The sequence below is a fragment of the Sus scrofa genome, chromosome 8 (assembly GCF_054392235.1).
Source record: "Sus scrofa isolate SSC_HxYL_T2T_F1_AM1 chromosome 8, Sscrofa_HxYL_maternal_Yorkshire_Landrace_v2.0, whole genome shotgun sequence".
Taxonomy (NCBI): Eukaryota; Metazoa; Chordata; class Mammalia; order Artiodactyla; family Suidae; genus Sus; species Sus scrofa.
In genome coordinates this window covers 77,490,852-77,507,802 of record NC_139390.1, presented here as the reverse complement: position 1 = coordinate 77,507,802, position 16,951 = coordinate 77,490,852, and the positions used below count along the sequence as shown (strand labels likewise).

General features: G+C 40.5%; 1 protein-coding gene across 1 annotated transcript in view; it reads left to right on the top strand.

Annotated features, from left to right (window-relative positions):
• RCHY1 (ring finger and CHY zinc finger domain containing 1) overlaps positions 1–16,429 on the top strand; it is a 112,061-nt gene extending 95,632 nt beyond the window's left edge. The window contains exons 11-12 of the transcript XR_014811773.1: positions 8,579–11,382; positions 16,173–16,429. The gene's annotated coding sequence lies outside the window, so the exon portion shown is untranslated. The remainder of the gene's footprint in view (positions 1–8,578; positions 11,383–16,172) is intronic.
• Positions 16,430–16,951: the final 522 nt, after the last annotated feature.

Here is a 16,951-nt window from a genome sequence, read left to right as displayed (position 1 = left end):
GCAGTGTGTTTTGGGGAAAGGGAAACAGAATTAGGTATGAAATTGATGCTTGTGACTGGACTGGACTAATTTCCCGCAAATGACAGTATTTGGAAACAAATGGAATCTGACTAAGGTGTCCTTCTGCACCCCACACGCTTGCAAGCAGCGGCTGGAACGCTCCACGCGCAGGTTAAGTTGAACAGCTTAGTATTTCTGTCCATTTCCAAGTCAATAGTGGGTTCGAGGCCATGTGGAGGCTCAACTCAAAGCTCTTTGGAAAACATAAAGTGCTTTTTAATGTAGCAGTTAAAATAGGTTTCATCTATCCTATGACTGGGTGAGGTGAATAACAGTATTGATGCAGGGGACAGGATTATCTTCCACTTGGAACCCAATGTTTAGAAGTAATATAGCATTTCAGCACTCTTGCATGAGTTCATTGTCATCTTTTTAGGAATTTAAAAGCTGGAGTCCTGGAAACATCTTTGCATGTAGTACTGGAAAATATCATTTTATTTTCTACATTATTTTTTATTTTCAAAGGGGTAGCTCTTGATCAAGTCCACTATTTTACTCATTCATTAATTTCTACTTTTATGCATTTCTTCCTTTTTACATCGATTTTTTACCTTGATTTTGTTTTTTCTTTGCTTCTTGGGTTTAATACTTAATTTACTATGGCCACTTTCTTCTGTACAAACCTTCAGGCGTATAAGTTTTCTTCAGATAACAGCTATGGTTGCTTTCACACATTTGAGGGTGTAGTGTTATTATTATTACTTAGTATTAAAATTATGTAAGAATTAGTTTTCCTCTTTGACATAAGAATTACCTAGGAGAATGGCCTGTAATTTCTAAGTGGTAAAATTTTATTTCTTTCAATTTCAAAACCTCACCAATTTTTTTGCACTGTGAACAGAGAAGTTGTTAGACAATTTCTGCTCTTTGAAATTTATGAAGAACCTTCTTTGTAGTATAATATGTGACAAATTTTTACATTTTTTTTATGATTGTTGGATAAGTTGTATTGTCTATAGGGTTGAGGGTTAGTCACCAGCACTTAAATCTGATGTACTAATGACAGAATTTAAATCATCTTGATCATTTTTCTGGATTAGATTGAATATTAGAATGGTAAGTGAAATCCTTCTACTATTAAACTTATGTCACTTTATTCTTGCCTTATTAAATGTTTTTGCTTTATGTAAAGAAGGTTCATGGAGGAGTTCCCTGGTGGCCTAGTTGTTAAGGACTCTGCATTGTCACTGCTGTGGCTTGGGTTCAATACCTGGCCTGGGAACTTCTGCATGCCTCAAGAGCAGCCAAAAAAGAAAAAAGTGAAAAATAAAAAGGTTTATTAAAATAATATACTTAATTTGAATTGCAGTCTTTATCAGTATAAAATCATTCAATTTCCCTCGAGTTATTTAAAAACACTTATGCAGCAGCAATTTTATTATAATAAGAGTTTGTTGTAAACTTTTAAAATAATACAGACTTGAGTAAGTGGAAGCCAAGATCTTGTTGCTCCCAAGAATTTTATTCCTCTGCTGTCCCATTATTAAGTTAGCTGTGTAATCTTCCAAGCTTAAAAAAAATCCATACATAGATGATTATTTTTTATATTATATTATGTGATCTACTTTTGAAATTCAATAATATGATGTGCATGGCTATGTCATCCCTTAAATGCTATCCATTACTTAATTTTATGAATTTACCATAATTTACTTAACAATGCTCCTTTTACGAAGTCTTTAGGTTAGCAGACCTTTTTTGCTGTCATTTTTGCTGTTACAAACAATTATAGATCCTGAATTCTACTTTTGCCTGATAATAATTTTATGAAACTCTATTCTCAGTCTTCATGAGCCTGACATAGCTTTGCCCATTCATCTAAAAAAATGAAGTCTTCGAAAGCTTAAAAGTATGTTTTTATTATGTTCTCCATTCAAATGTCACCTGGTCCATGACGATTTTCCTGGCATTCTTTAAAAGTGTTCTTCTCCTCCACCTACTCCTGACTCATTTTCCTTGCACAATTTTCCACGTGACATTTCTCACCACTTGACACTTGTTTGTATATTTATTGTTATTGTTTGTTCCTCTTCACCTGCTCTAAATGAAAATGTAAGCTCCATGAGGAGAGGGACTTTGCACTGTCTGGTTCATTACTTTGCCCTCCGTGCCTGACATACCGCCTGGCACGCGGCAAGTCCTCCATAAAGAATTGTTGAATGAATACATGAATCCCTCTAGTTTGAAACTTGGTCTCTTCATTTTTTTTAAATTATTGTATTAAAAAGTACTAAGGGTCTAATGTTAACTTTGATCTCACTATTCAGCTCAAAAATATATCATTTAAGCTGTGGCTTTGGTCTTTAGTTTTAGAAGACCAAACCACCAAAAAATGCCCACTCCAATGTCATTTCTGGAATCCTTGAATGGACCACTTCTGGATTACTAGCTTTTAAAGAGATGCCTGGATTTCAAAGAGTCAACAACATAGCAAAAGTGATTGAAGACATATTCTTCAAAAGGACATTTGGTGCGACATCATGTATTATCGTTGACATGGAACAAAACATCATGAAGGGTATGAATGAGTTAGATGTAGAAGAAATGATGTTATGTTCATATCCTTCACTTGCGTGCTCAGAAAGGAATTACAGTACCAGGTACCATCATAAGATTACTGGCTGGAGTTCCTGTCGTGGCTCAGTGGTTAACGAATCTGACTAGGAACCATGAGGTTGCGGGTTTGATCCCTGGCCTTGTTCAGTGGGTTAAGGATCCGGCGTTGCCATGAGCTGTGGTGTAGGTCACAGACGCAGCTCGGATCCCACATGGCTGTGGCTCTGGCGTAGGCCAGTGGCTACAGCTCCGATTAGACCCCTAGCCTGGGAACCTCCATATGCCGCGGGTGTGGCCCTAGAAAGGACAAAAAAAAAAAAAAAAAAAAAAAAAGGAAAAAAAAGAAAAAGATTACTGGCTGTAAGGTAGTGGGCCAACTTATCCCTCCTAAGCAGACAGACACATTGACATACAAGTGGTTTGGGAATCGCCTAGTCAAATAGTCATACAAAATATTCCAATAGATGCAGGCATAGCTATTGCATGTTTAAAAGTCTGCCTGAACACATAACAATACTGACAAGCAGGACTTAGAATCAGTGGATTTCTTGAAGATCAAGCAGTTCTTTTGCTGATAAGCTGCATGATGCTGAGGAAGTGACCTAACAGAGGAGCTTGAGAGTACAGGTATTTTTGCTATAAGGATTCATTTTGTATGCTGCTCCTGGGAAGATGCTGAAATTGCTGCACATCCAATGAAAGCTAAGGTTAAGGTTTAAGGTTGCAAAGAAATTCAGAGATGATCTCAAAAGTCCATAATGGTGCACTCTTGCCACATGTTTAGATCCAAGGTGTAAGGGCAAATTAAAGTGGTAAGTTCATGCATAATACTAAAAAATAAAAAATATAAGTGAGAGCAAAAAAATTACCTTGTGGCTAAACTGTCCAAAGAGCAACTTCTTCAAGTAAGGTGCAGAGATTCTGTTTGTGAGGTTGCTTCAGTGAAATTGCATTATTGCTATTAACCCAAGCTTCAGGTCCAGAAGCTGCAGAGGAGACAAGATGATTTTAGTCCCATTGCTACTGGAGTGGAAGGGCAATATTAGCCTGTTCTGACTCAAGTTGACAGAGGATATATTCCCCTTTTGCTAACCTATTTGATGTTGTCAGTGTGTGGAACATTGACCACAAAGAGGAGCAATCTGGCAGTCCATAGAGCTAAGAAATGATTATTTCTGTACTGTGATGCCAACTTGAAACATTTAATATTTGAACATTTAACATTTGAAACAAGTAATATTTTAAGCAAGAGCATTGAAGTGATGATTCAACTTATTTTGCAAAAAAATTTTCAGATATATCCTTGTTTCAAGAAATTTTTTTTTTTTCTTTTTGGGGCCACACCTGCGGCATGTGGAAGTTCCCAGGCTAGGGGTTGAGTCAGAGCTATAGCTGCTGGCCTACGCCACAGCCACAGCAATGAGGGATCAAAGCTGCATCTGCAACATATACCACAGCTCATGGCAATGCCGGATCCTTAACCCACTGAGTGAAACCAGGGATTGAACCTGGATCCTCAAGGATACTAGTCAGGTTCGTTAATCGCTGAGCCACGAAGGGAACTCCCTCAAGAATTTTATTCTGTGATGGTGACCACAGCTTTGGTTTTGACCTCATCTGAATATTGAGTTCAAACTTGGCCTTTTGGTATTGGGCCAATGTATGCATTTATTACATTTCTATCAACCGTGAACACATAACAAAAGAATAATTAGAATACAAGGAATATCTAGTATATCTACCCCCTGATTTAAGGAAAAGAACACACTCCTATTGTTAAATACTTTCCCTCATCCCATCCTTCCTCCCCAGAGGTATCTATTCTTCTGAATATTGAATTTATCAGTTCTTTACTTTTCTTCATAGCTTTATGATATATATTTATAATCTCTGAACAATATACTTTTAGTTTTGCATGGTTTTATTTTGTATAGCTAGAATCATATTTTATGTTTTTTTGTAACCAATTTCTTAAACATTATGTTTGAGATTAATCCACATTATGACATTCATTTTCATGGCACTATAGTATTTCATTGGCTAAACCTTCCATGTTTTATTTATTCATTGTATTCTTTATGGACTTGAGTTGTTTTGATTTTAAGAAATTTTCATCTGACACACAGTAATTCTATGAACAATCTTATCTCGTGTGTCCAAATGATACAAGAATTTTTCTAATGTGTGTGTGTAGTGTGCAGGTAATGGTGGCGTATGAGGTTGAAAGTTAAGTTCATTTCCCTCATGTGGATATCAAATTGTGTCAACCATCCTTTCCCCATGCCTATGAGTGCCACGTCTATAATGTACCAAGTGCCATTCATGAATGAGCCCACATCTAGTCACTATTCTGTTACACACGTATATTTGTGTCTTGGGCATTGATAAAACATTGAGTCTTCCAATCCGTGAACATAGTATATCTCTCCATTTATTTAGGTTTCCCCTACGGTCTCTCAATGAAGCTTTGTAAGTTTCTCTATCAGAAGTGTTGTAGATTTTGTCCCCCTGCCCCTAGAAGGATGCCCAAAACACTGCCAAACCTCTCAGCTGCCCCTTCTAGATTGGCCGACATGCTTTTGGCAAAATGCCAGACACATATCTTTGGATTTCTATTTTCTTGTAGATCTCGGTTTGGTAATTTCACACTGTCTTTTTGGCATTTTGATTCTTTAAAGATCATGGTTTTAATATTTTGCCCAGATACTTTCATCTCCTCCAGCAAGAGAGTTGTCCCAAATTACCTGGTCTGCCACCACTGGGAGGAGGTCCCTACATCTTCCTAGATACCAGGATACTTGCATCCTCTAGATTGTTCCATTTTATCTCTTCTTCCTCTCCCTGCCTTCATGGTTTATCTCTTCTGCACCAAGCTTCACTTTTATCTTTCACTTCCTTTTTCCCTCTTTACTTAAATTTCTTTCCGCTCCTCTGATGGCCTTTCTTTGTATTTTAAATAAAATGTAGCATATTTCATGGTCAAGCAAAACAGAAGTGAGCTTGGTGGAGGCTGAGAACATTAGCACCTCTCTCAAAATAAAAAAACAAAAAAACAAAAAAAACACAACAATCCGACCAGGATTCAGCCATAAACCACATTTATGTATCATGTTCATGATTCAGATGAAAACTCATAGAAGAAAACTCAGTGTGGTAGTGTTGTGAGAACTTGGCTTCAGATTGGGATAGACTTAGACTTCTGTTCTTCTCCACTGTTTATAGCCATAGAAACATGGGCAGATCTAAAGATTGTGATTAATTAATATAAGTTGACCTTTTCCCCTTCTTCTGGTTGCTTAATAGATCTATATTGTGTCCAACTAGGCTGCATAACTGCCTTAATGCTCTTTATATTCCCCAGTGGGTAGAAGAGTTCAATCTTTTTTAAAAAAGAAAGATCAATATCACTTATATCTGGAATCTAATATACAGCACAAATAAACCTTTCCACAGAAAGGAAACTCATGACCGTGGAGAACAGACTTGTGGTTGCCAAGGGGGATGGGGAGGGATTGGAATGAACTGGGAATCTGGGGTTAATAGATGCAAACTATTGCCTTTGGAATGGATAAGCAATGAGATCCTGCTGAATAGCACTGGGAACTATATCTAGTCACTGATGATGGAGTGTGATGGAGGATAATGTGAGAAAAAGAATGTCTATATGTGTGTGTGACTGGGTCACTTTGCTGTACAGTAGAAAACTGACAGAACACTGTAAACCAACTATAATGGAAAAAATGAAAATCATTAAAAAAAGAGAAAGATTGCTGCATATATTTTACCCGAAGTCCCAACAGGTAAATATCATGGGCCATCAGATGCTTCAGGTCCTTTGAGTTATTCTGAAGTTTGAAATGTTCACTTCTCTGAATTGGCTGGCATTACCTAATTAAGTAAACGCCTGCCCTTTGGTAGTTCTTTGGTTGGCCCTAGGAAAAAGAGTTCTGCATTTGATGTAGGAGACTTGTGGGGGAGCTCACTGATGATTAAAAGCAGAGGATTTAGGATGGGGAGGAAGAGGACTTTTGAGGGACTAACATTTCAGGAATTGATTATAGTTCTTGCTAGAGAGGTATATCTCTACACATAAGTTTAAATTCTGAAAGTTTGTTATCTGCATTAATTTTTTTTTTTTAGAGATGAAGGTGGCATTTTTATTATAAAAGAAAAAATAACTCCTCAGGAATCTTAACAAAGGAAGGGAATGTTTCACACTCAAGAGGATAGACAGCAGGATACAAAATTACAAGTGTTTTGACTCTATTCTGGACTCACTTCCTCCAAGAGCAGAGAGAGGAAGGAGACAGCTCAAACAAGCAAACGATTCTATAAAGCAAAGACTACAAATATGATTCAAATTTTAACTTCTGTTTTGCTTTAATTTTTTTTTTAATATATCAAAATCTCTGCTTTAGTGACATGCTAGTCCCACCAGAAAATGACCCCAATACCCCCTTGTCAGTAACATGCTCAAGTTGACCAGCCAACTGAAATTTCCAAACCCCTGTTGGTATAAGTACATGTGTGTCTTTTAAAACAAAGCCCCAGGGATCAGGTGGTAGCTCCTGCTATCACAGGCTTCCACCTGTTAACCAACCAGTGTTGGCCCCCCTCTGAAGGGTGGGCTGGGCCCAGAGAAGCCCCAAAGTGGGAGCGAGGAATTACCAGCCCCAAAGAGGAAATTTGTCATCTGCATTAACTTTAAATAAATAAGTGTAATCACATTAGAATACCCAAGGGGTCTTAGGACATGATGAAACCTGGTCGTGAATTTTTTTGTAAAGTGAAAAATGTCCTTTTCTTCTTTTTAAAATATCAAATTCTCTTCAAACAAATGCTATATGGACTTGAAATGTTAACTATTAAAAATACACTTGATGTATAAACATATTCTTCCCTTACCAAGGAGCAGATTTTTCTAAAATAGACCAGGATAAAAAGGAGCATATTGTTACCTCCTGAATCCTGACATACACATTTTTCTAAGGAATGTTATTTTAAGTTTAAATGTTTGCAGATCAGGTATTTAGGTTTTCTTCTCTGTCCCTCCTTCTCTCCCTCTCTCTCTGATTTTCCTTAATTTAGCAGTTAGTTTTCAAAGCTGAGAGTTCCTACATTTTGCTTCTTCCGCTTCTACATCTTGTGCATGTAGTAGCATGTACAGATAGCTAGACAAGAAACACAGATGCCATCAGAGTCTTAAAGAAGGTCTTATATTGTTTCTAATAATTTAATTATTTCTCTCTTCTACTTCCCTAAGGTCACTGGGGGGAATCTGTGCAATCTTGAGCAAGCCAGTGCTGAGGATTTCAAGTAGAGGTTTGTTATTTTAGGAAGCTTAATTCCAAATTCTAATGTGGTAGCCAGTGTCCTCTCTTGAAGCTATGTAGCAGCCAGTCTAGCACACCAGCACCTTTCGTTCAGAGCTAAATTGCCAGAGATATGCTCAAATAAATTCCCATTCCCATTTCAACTAATACCTCAGCCGGAACATGAGATTCTAAACGAATGGAAATATGAAAGGGGCAATTGGTGTGGGTAAAAGGATGGGGCAGAGGGAATGTTTTATATCTTTTTAAGACAGGACTATTGACGTTTCAGACTGAATGAAACCTGGCCCTTGGAACTGGCCTTGGAAATCTGAAGCTCTCTGGGAAAGAAAATATAAACTCGGGAAGTCAACTGTGGTGAAATTAACGGATAAAGTTTTGGTCCTCCTTGATGTTTATAAAGAACAGATATTCATGGTTAGTGGCAACTCTTTTTTTTTTAGGTCACTTCTCAACTCTCCTGCCTCCTGGAACGTGATATTTATCTTAGACACATCTCATTCCACAATACCCTGCCTTGTGTTGTCAATATGTCAAACTAGGAGTTTCCATTACTGAGATCCACCGAGAGGAAAAGACAAGGATAAAAACGTAGCCAAGAATAATGTTCGTTTACCTGCTTTCTCCAGATTCCCAAAGTGCCACCTAAATGGGACAAATTGCAGAAAGAACACTGATGGTTTCTACCTTAACTGCACTTCGTGCTAGATGGCAGTTTTCTTGGGAGCCTCATCAAGGCCCAAGTATGTATATTTATCACATCTGGTTGCTTTATTTACATATCATTTACATATCATTTACATACCATATGATTTTATAGGCATGGTAATCTCACTTTTGACATGGCCTAAGGCAGATCATTTCTTTGTTTTTTGTTTTTTTTTGGTCTTTTTCTTGGGCCACTCCCACGGCTTATGGAAGTTCCCAGGCTAGGGGTCGAATTGGAGCTGTAGCCACCGGCCTACACCAGAGCTACAGCAACATGGGATCTGAGCTGCGTCTGCAACCTACTCCACAGCTCACAGCAATGCCAGATCCTTAACATACTGAGCAAGGCCAGGGATCGAACCTGCAACCTCATGGTTCCCAGTCGGATTCGTTAACCACTGAGCCATGATGGGACCTCCCAGTCTGTTTCTTTGAAGGTAACATGAGATGCCAAAGAAGCTGTTTCAACTCATAAAGAGGGTCAGGACACACAGGAAGAATACAGTTCTTGTGGCATCATTATGGAGGCTCTAAGGTCCTCACTGCCCAGAAGTAAGGGCTCCTCTGGGATTTGATTCATAGCAGGGGGTGCTTGGGCCTGGGGGTTGATGTCTGGGATTCTCTCAGGGACTGGTGAGCACTACTGAGGTTTAGCAGTTAAAGGCCACTGATGCTGAATGTCCTGCAAAGCACAAGGCAGTCCCACAAATGAGGAATTGTTCTGCCTCAAGTGCAAATTACATTCCTCTTGAGGAAAAGCCAGCAAGAACTGCACTCTGTCCACACATTGTCTCAGTTACCAATTCTATGTTATAAACTACAAGGAAACTTAGTGGATTAACACAATAATGCTTTATTATTCCTCATGATTTTGTGGATTGACTGGGCTAGGCTGAACTGTTCTTCTGCTCCATGGAGCTGGGAGCTTGACTGGGCTTGGAACATTCAAGAAGGCCTCCTACTGTCCAGAGTCTTTCTCTAAGTAGCTTCTTCTTGTGTTGCAGCCTGAGCTTCTTTATGACCTGGTGGCTGGCTTCCTAGAGATTTTCCACGCGATGCTGCAAGGCCTCTTGTAGGCTAAGCTTGGAAACCAGGCGTCACTCTGTCTCATTCTACTCGACAAAGCAATCCCCAGGACCAGCTTAGGTTCAAAAAGATGGTGAATAGGGAATAGTAGTCTCACTGCAGCGGCCATGGGGATGGGAGGGTTTGTTGTAGTGTCTTAAGAAGTGATCCTTACACATACGATCATGTATAATTTCCTGTGATGTAGGAATCATTATCAATCTCATTTTACAGAAGGTGGAACTGAGACTTTCAGAGGTTAAGTGACATGCTCGAGACCACACCACTGCTAAGTGATGGGTCTCAAAGCCAGGTTGCCTCACCCCAGATTCTTTTGTGCTTTTATTTTTTCTTTTCTTTTGTCTTTCCTTTCTTTTCTTTTCTTTTTTCTTTTCTTTTTATCTTTATGTCTTTTTAGGGCCGCACCTATGGAATATGGAAGTCCCCAGGCTAGGGGTCTAATTGGAGCTCACCATGGCCACTGCAATGCCAGATCCAAGCTGCGTCTGTGACCTATACCACAGCTCACGGTAACACTGGGTCCTTAACCCACTGAGCGAGGTCAGTGACCAAACCCCCATCTTCACAGATACTCGTTACTGCTGAGCCACAATGGGAACTCTATTTTCTATTTTGTTAACTTAGAAGTTATTTCAGGGTTTGGCAAAGTGAATGAGGCTCGTGAATTTGGTGAGTATACCCCTCTCTGGGGCTGTTGAATATCTTCTGGGCTTTCATCCTACAATGTCATGCAAATTGCCCGAGGCCCTTGTACTGTGGTATCCCATCTAAGTCACATTTCCTTGGACTGTAGTTGGAGCTTTGAACTCTCCCCTTTATTCAAATGATGACATTCTTTTCCCTGTCCTGCTCTCAGCTAATACTGAACCAGAGAGCAGCTAATAATCTGACTTGAGTGTCCCCAAGGAATAGCGATTTTCTGATGTTTCCTACCTACTCAGGATCTATTTTCCCTACTGGTAACAAAATCCCAATTTTCCTTGGGGAATCCATTTTTCCCTTCTTTTTATTTCCTGTGGTTCAGAGGCATTGAACACAATTCCCTCTCTAGGAGCTGGTAGGTGCCAGGGGCTGGCTAATCAGAGGTTTGCATTTCTTTTGTGCTGGTTGTTGGTTGACAGGTGATCACGTGACCTGAGCTGGGTCAATGATAAGCTACTACAATAAAATTCAGTCCAGGACCTTTGGAGGGAGAGATAGAGAAGAAGCATTTTCTTTTTTACTGGGGTTTCTGGGAAGATGAGAGTTAAGCCTGGAGCTGCTGGGAGCCAACTTGTCCCTACAAGGCTAGACCATGCAGGAGATAAAGTCAACCAGGAGACAGAGACAAGGTGGGAATGAGGGTGAAACCATCCAACAGCATCATTCAAGGCTCCAGAAAGGGCCGGAGCCAGATTTACCCCTGGATTTTACAGGATGTTAGCCAATAAATTCCCCCTTTTTCTGCTTCAACCGGTTCCAATAGAGGTTTCTCATCAACTACAATGGAAAGAATCCTGATTCATAGATGAATTACGGTGAAGAATGCTTTGAAAATACCCCACAATAAACATGCTTATGAAAAAGAAATAACAGTTCAGGAATTCCATGGTGATTCAAGCGCTGGAGATCCTAGGGGAGTACAAGGATAAAATGCTAGGTGAGTACACACAAGTGTGATATGAGATCAGGAATTCTATTCATAAAAAACAAAATAGCAATAAGGGCTATTGTATTGTATTCTGTAGCCGCCGAGGTTATGAACTGCACATTTTGTTTCTGAACACTGGGGTTTTTTTTCCATCACCTTCTAATAGTTATTACTAAAGCAGTAACAACAACAGCCCTCAACCCCAAGCCCTGGAACAGAGAGTCTCTCCCAAGGAGATGGCAGATAGGTTTTTCTTTCCTCTGCCAACTCTGATCCATCACAGGCTGGAGAAGACGCCTGAAGGCTGCAGCCTGTGGGAAAGGATGAAGGAGCCAGTGGTGTCTGCTAAGGGGGAGAGAGGGCACAAGGAGCAGCAGCTGCTTTCTAGACTATGGTGGTGACAAAAGGAAAGAGAGGAGAGCTACATTTCAATTAAAAAAAAAAAACTATTACACTTAGAATGCAGAGGCATGAGGTCTCCTCTACAGCACAGAGAACTATGTCCAGTCTCTTGGGATAGAGCATGATGGAAGATAACACAAGAAAGGCAATGTATATATGTATGGCTGGGTCACTTTGCTGTCAGCAGAAATTGGCACAACAGTGCAAGTCGACAATACTCTAATAAAAAATAAAAAAATTGTTTAGCAAAGCACACACACACAAAGATTTAAAAATAGTTGTTAAGGCTATTCTTATGAACATTTAAGATTAGAGATAGGGTTAAATCAGCAATAAGGTGAATATAAATATTCAGATTTTAAAAAATCTTCAGGACTATGTAATTTGTTGTCTTAATAGATCTTAATTGTCCTTCAAATAATAATAATAAAAAATTAGATGGTTTCCTTATTGAGTTACTTACATAAGCCTCGGGTCCCAAGGTATGTTTGGGATTTACTGTTCAGCTGGGTCATTTGGTAACCCATATCAGGATGTCATATTGACTCAATAAAAAAATATTTTCTGCCATTGTATGTGGGTGGTTTAGGTTAGGTAGAGAGTGAGTCTTGAGTAAGCCTCAGAGGCCTGGTGTACTTTTGCCAAGTTCTTTTCCTCTTCTCTGGGAGGTTTAGAGAAGGCAAACTGTCACACGCCAACTTGAACTGGTAGGATGCTCTGTGGCCTTGGTCAGAACCTCACGGGGATAGTCAGGAAGATTACTCTACCCCACGCCATCCATGGCCTAATCCCTGGGACCTGAGTATGTTGTGCTACATGGAAAAGGAGAATTAAGGTCACAAATGGAATTAAGATTGCCAATCAAGACCTTAACATAGAGAGACTCTCCAGAATTATCTAGGTGGGCCCAGTGTGATCACAAGGGTCCCTAAAAATGGCAGAGAGGCAGATGAGGTTGGAGTGATGTGATATGAGAAATACTTGGCCTACCCTTGGGGCTTTGAAGATGGAAGAGGGGACCTGAGCCAAGAAGCTGAACATGGAAGGAAATAGATTATCCCTTGGGGTCTACAGAAAGGAAGGCCGAACTGCTGAAACCTTGATTTTAGCCATCTGAAACTCCAGTCAGGCTTCTAATCCACAGAGTGGTAAATAATAAATTTGTAATTTTTTTTTTGCTTTTTTTAGGGCCACACATGTGGCATATAGAGGTTCCCAGGCTAGGGGTCCAATCGGAACTGTAGCCACTGGTCTACAGCACAGCAACAGCCATAGCGATACCAGATCTGAGCCACATTGGCAACCTACACCACAGTTCACGGCAACGCTGGATCCTTAACCCACTGAGTGAGGCCAGGGATCGAACCTGCATCCTCATGGATGCTAGTCAGATTCGTTTCTGCTGTGCCATGTTGGGAACTCTAAATTTGTATTGTTTTAAGCCACTAAGTTTGTGGCAATTTGTTATAACAAATAGGATACCAGTACAGATTTCCTTGCAATGAGGAAAAAACTCTTATTACATGCAGTTTGAGTCATGGATCAGTGTTGATTGGATCTTGGAAGTCTTCCTGCTCTTCATTCCTCATACGCAAATCTTCTCTACCATGTATTTGATAGATGGTCTTCTTGGCTATGTGAACCCATCAACCATGGGGAGTGACAATGTCCTGAAGTGGTTTGTCCCATTTGTGGATGATTTGAACTGTCAAATTCTTCCATTCAGCAAAAGCAGAAATGAGTTTTTGTGCAGCCCTGCTTCCTTAGGTTCGGCTTTGTTTTCTAGAGTTGTGCAGAAAATTTCCAAGTATCTTGTTTGTAAAAGATAGCCCTTGGAGTTCCCTGGTAGCCCAGCAGTTAAGGATTTGGTGTTGTCCCTGCTGTGGCTCAGGTTCAATCCCCAGCCTGGGGAACTTCTGCATGCTGTGGTCATGGTCAAACAAATATAAAAGATAGCCTTTTAAGTATGTGAAGATTTAACCATGATTTCTTAAACCGTTCTCTTTTCCTGACTGAATAACCTCAAGCTCTTCTTGTGGATTCCACAGCACTCATCCCCAGGTGACCAAAACTGAAGCCAGCACTACAGATGTGGTTAGATCAATAGACAGTCTGCAGGCATTCCCACTGTGGTGCAGTGGGTTAGGAATCTGATGGCAGTGGCTTGGGTTGCTGCAGGGGCCTGAGTTCAGTCCCTGGCTAGATGCAGTGGGTTAAAGGCTCTGGCGTTGCCACAGCTGCAGGGTAGGTCACAGCCATGGCTCAGATTCAGTCCCTGGCCCAGGAACTTCTATAATGCCATGGGTGTGTCCAGAAAAAAAAAGAGAGAGAGAGAGAGAGAGAGAGTCTACCGAGGCTTAATTATCCCCTTTGTTCCAGATATCACAACTTCGTGTTGCATTGACTTTGCCAGGAGCATCTCTAGCACACACTGTGTAAATAGCTCTTTCTCCTGCCATATGGTCCCCTCCTCTTTTCCTTCTCCAAAGCTCTGAACAGTCTGCTTTACAACTAATAGATCCCTGATATGTTTATTCTTGAAACATGCCATGGTTTGCATATTCTTCACCTCTCTGGTTTCATTCTTTGTATGACTTGGGCTTGGAGGTGAATGAGAAGAGGAGATAAAACTGATTTCATGATGCAGATGAAAGAGCACGGATTGTGTAGTCAGAAACTTGGATTCGAATCCTGACTTTTTGTTTTCCTGGCTCTGCGCAGTGGGCAGGTTTCTCAGGCTCCCATGAACCTCAGTTTTCTCATCTGGGAAAAGGTGAAGAATAATTCTTGAGGGTTGTGGTGAGGATTAAATGAGATGGCCCGTGAAATATGCAAAATATTGTCCTTGGTGTGATTTCCTGTGTCTTCCCTCCTACGTCTCCCACGACCTCCCACTGTGTTCCTCCTTTACCCTAAACAATCAGAGACTAGGAAAATAGCCAGCCACCTGGGCTCCGCAAGTTCAGCATGATCCCCATAGGCTAGAGCAAGAACAGACTTCCGGTGGTGGCAGGGCCTGGACTTGGCTGCGAGGTTGGGTAGGAGCAGCCTGAATACAGGGATGAGTAGGAAAGGTTCTCTGACTTGGAAAGTGAGGTTCCTTTTTAAGCCTTCTGGAGATGAAGGCAAAGCTGCTAGCGTTCTATGTAGAAAGGAACATTTTGTTTCTTTTCTTTTTTCTTTCTTTTTTTTTTTTTTTTTGGTCTTTTTGTCTTTTTTTAGGACTGCGCCCGTGGTGCATGGAGGCTCCTACACCACAGCTCACGGCAACGCCGGATCCTCAACCCACTGAGCCAGGGCAGGGATCAAACCTGCATCCTCATGGATGCTAGTCAGGTTTGCTAACTGCTGAGCCATGACAGGAATTCCGTAACATTTTGTTTCTAACTCATGACTTGAGATCTAGCTTCATGTTCAAGTTGGGACATGATATGACTGCTGTGCTGAAACAAACATGGGAAAAACAAAACAAAACAAAACCCAAACAGATAGGCTAAGGTTTAAATTGCCAAAGCAGGTACTTTGCTGAGTATTTGCAAGCCAGAGGAGTTAATTTTCTGTCTCCTTAGGGTATTTTTTTTTTTTTTTTTTTTTACTCTTAGCAGGCCTAGTTTGGGTAATGAAGACCAAACCACTGATACTAGTGATGTCAGCTTGGGGAACACTCAGGTTGGGCAGAAAAAGTGGGCTCTGGAAAAGTCCTAGGCAATTCAGAGAAATTAGATTCTATAGGCCTATCAATATTTAGTTTCTAAATTTTCCCAGAATTCATCCTTTTTAGATGGCTTGGCAAGCAATTATTTTATTTTTTTCTTGTGGAACCACAATCTGGGACATCATTTTGGAAGGCTTGCCAGTCGCTCTTCTTTGGTCTGCTCTGCCTCCGCTAGTTTTATTTTTAACCCTCTCTTGATTATTTCTAAACCCCTTAATCATAAAATCTCATTTTCTTTTATGAGGAGGGATTTATTCACAAGGCTAACTCAGACCTGCGTGGCATCTTTTAATATACATTACTGAATGCTGACATGGTTCTGCAGGCAGAAAAAAAAAATGATTCCTATTATAAGATACACCAAAAATGTGGAAAAATAAAGACGCTCATACCTAAGCTCATAATTTGAACCAGTCCAGTTTTATGTGTGTTGAAGAAATTCTTCTGACAATAACAATGAAATCAGCAGCAAGGAGACAGATGCTGACCTCTTAGCAGGTGCCAGGTGACCTGTTAGGGGCTGAAGATAATACAGTGAACATGCTGAAGGGGTCCCTGGCCTCAGGAAATTATGTACCAGTATGGAAGCTCATCCTCTCCAATGCCGTGAGTTAATAGAAAACAAACAAAGTCATTGCAAATTGCATACATTTTTTTTTTTTTGTCTTTTTGTCTTTTTTAGGGCCATACCTGCGAGGGGTTAAATTGGAGCTGTAGCCACTGGCCTATGCCACAACCACATCAATGTGGGATCTGAGCTGCGCCTGTGACCTACACCACAGCTCATAGCAACACCAGATCCTTAACCCACTGAACAAGGCCAGGGATCGAACCTGTATCCTCATGGATACTAGTCAGATTCGTTTCTGCTGAGCTACAACGGGAATCCCTGTATATATGTTTTGATGAAAGCAAAAATGAAGAAGAGGTTGAGACAAATGGATTGTGCTATAGATTAAATGTTTGTGCCCCGTACCCACCAAACTCATATGTTAAAACCTAATCACCAATCTGGGGGTATTTGGAGATGGGGTCTTTGGGTGGTGATTAGGCCATGAGGGCAGAGCCCCCACAAATGGGATTGGTGTCCTTATGAACGAGACCCTGTGAGCCCCTCCCACCATGTGAGGACACAGCCAGAAGACATCCTTCTATCAACTGGGAAGTAGGTTTTCTTCAGATACCAAATCTCCTGGTGCCTTGAGTTTAGACTTTTCAGCCTCCAGAACTGCAAGAAATAGATTTTTGTTTTTCATAAGCCACCTAGTCTAGGGTACTTAGTTATAGCAGCCCAAACAGACTAAAATGGACCAGGATGGGAGCACTTATTTGTAATAAGGTGTGCAAGAAAGGCTTCGCTGTAGATGAACATTCAAGCTAAAACCTGCAGAGGAGAAGGAGTTAATCTTTCAAAGTGTGGTTAGAAGAGTATTCAGGACAGAGAAAACTATAGCATGTCCA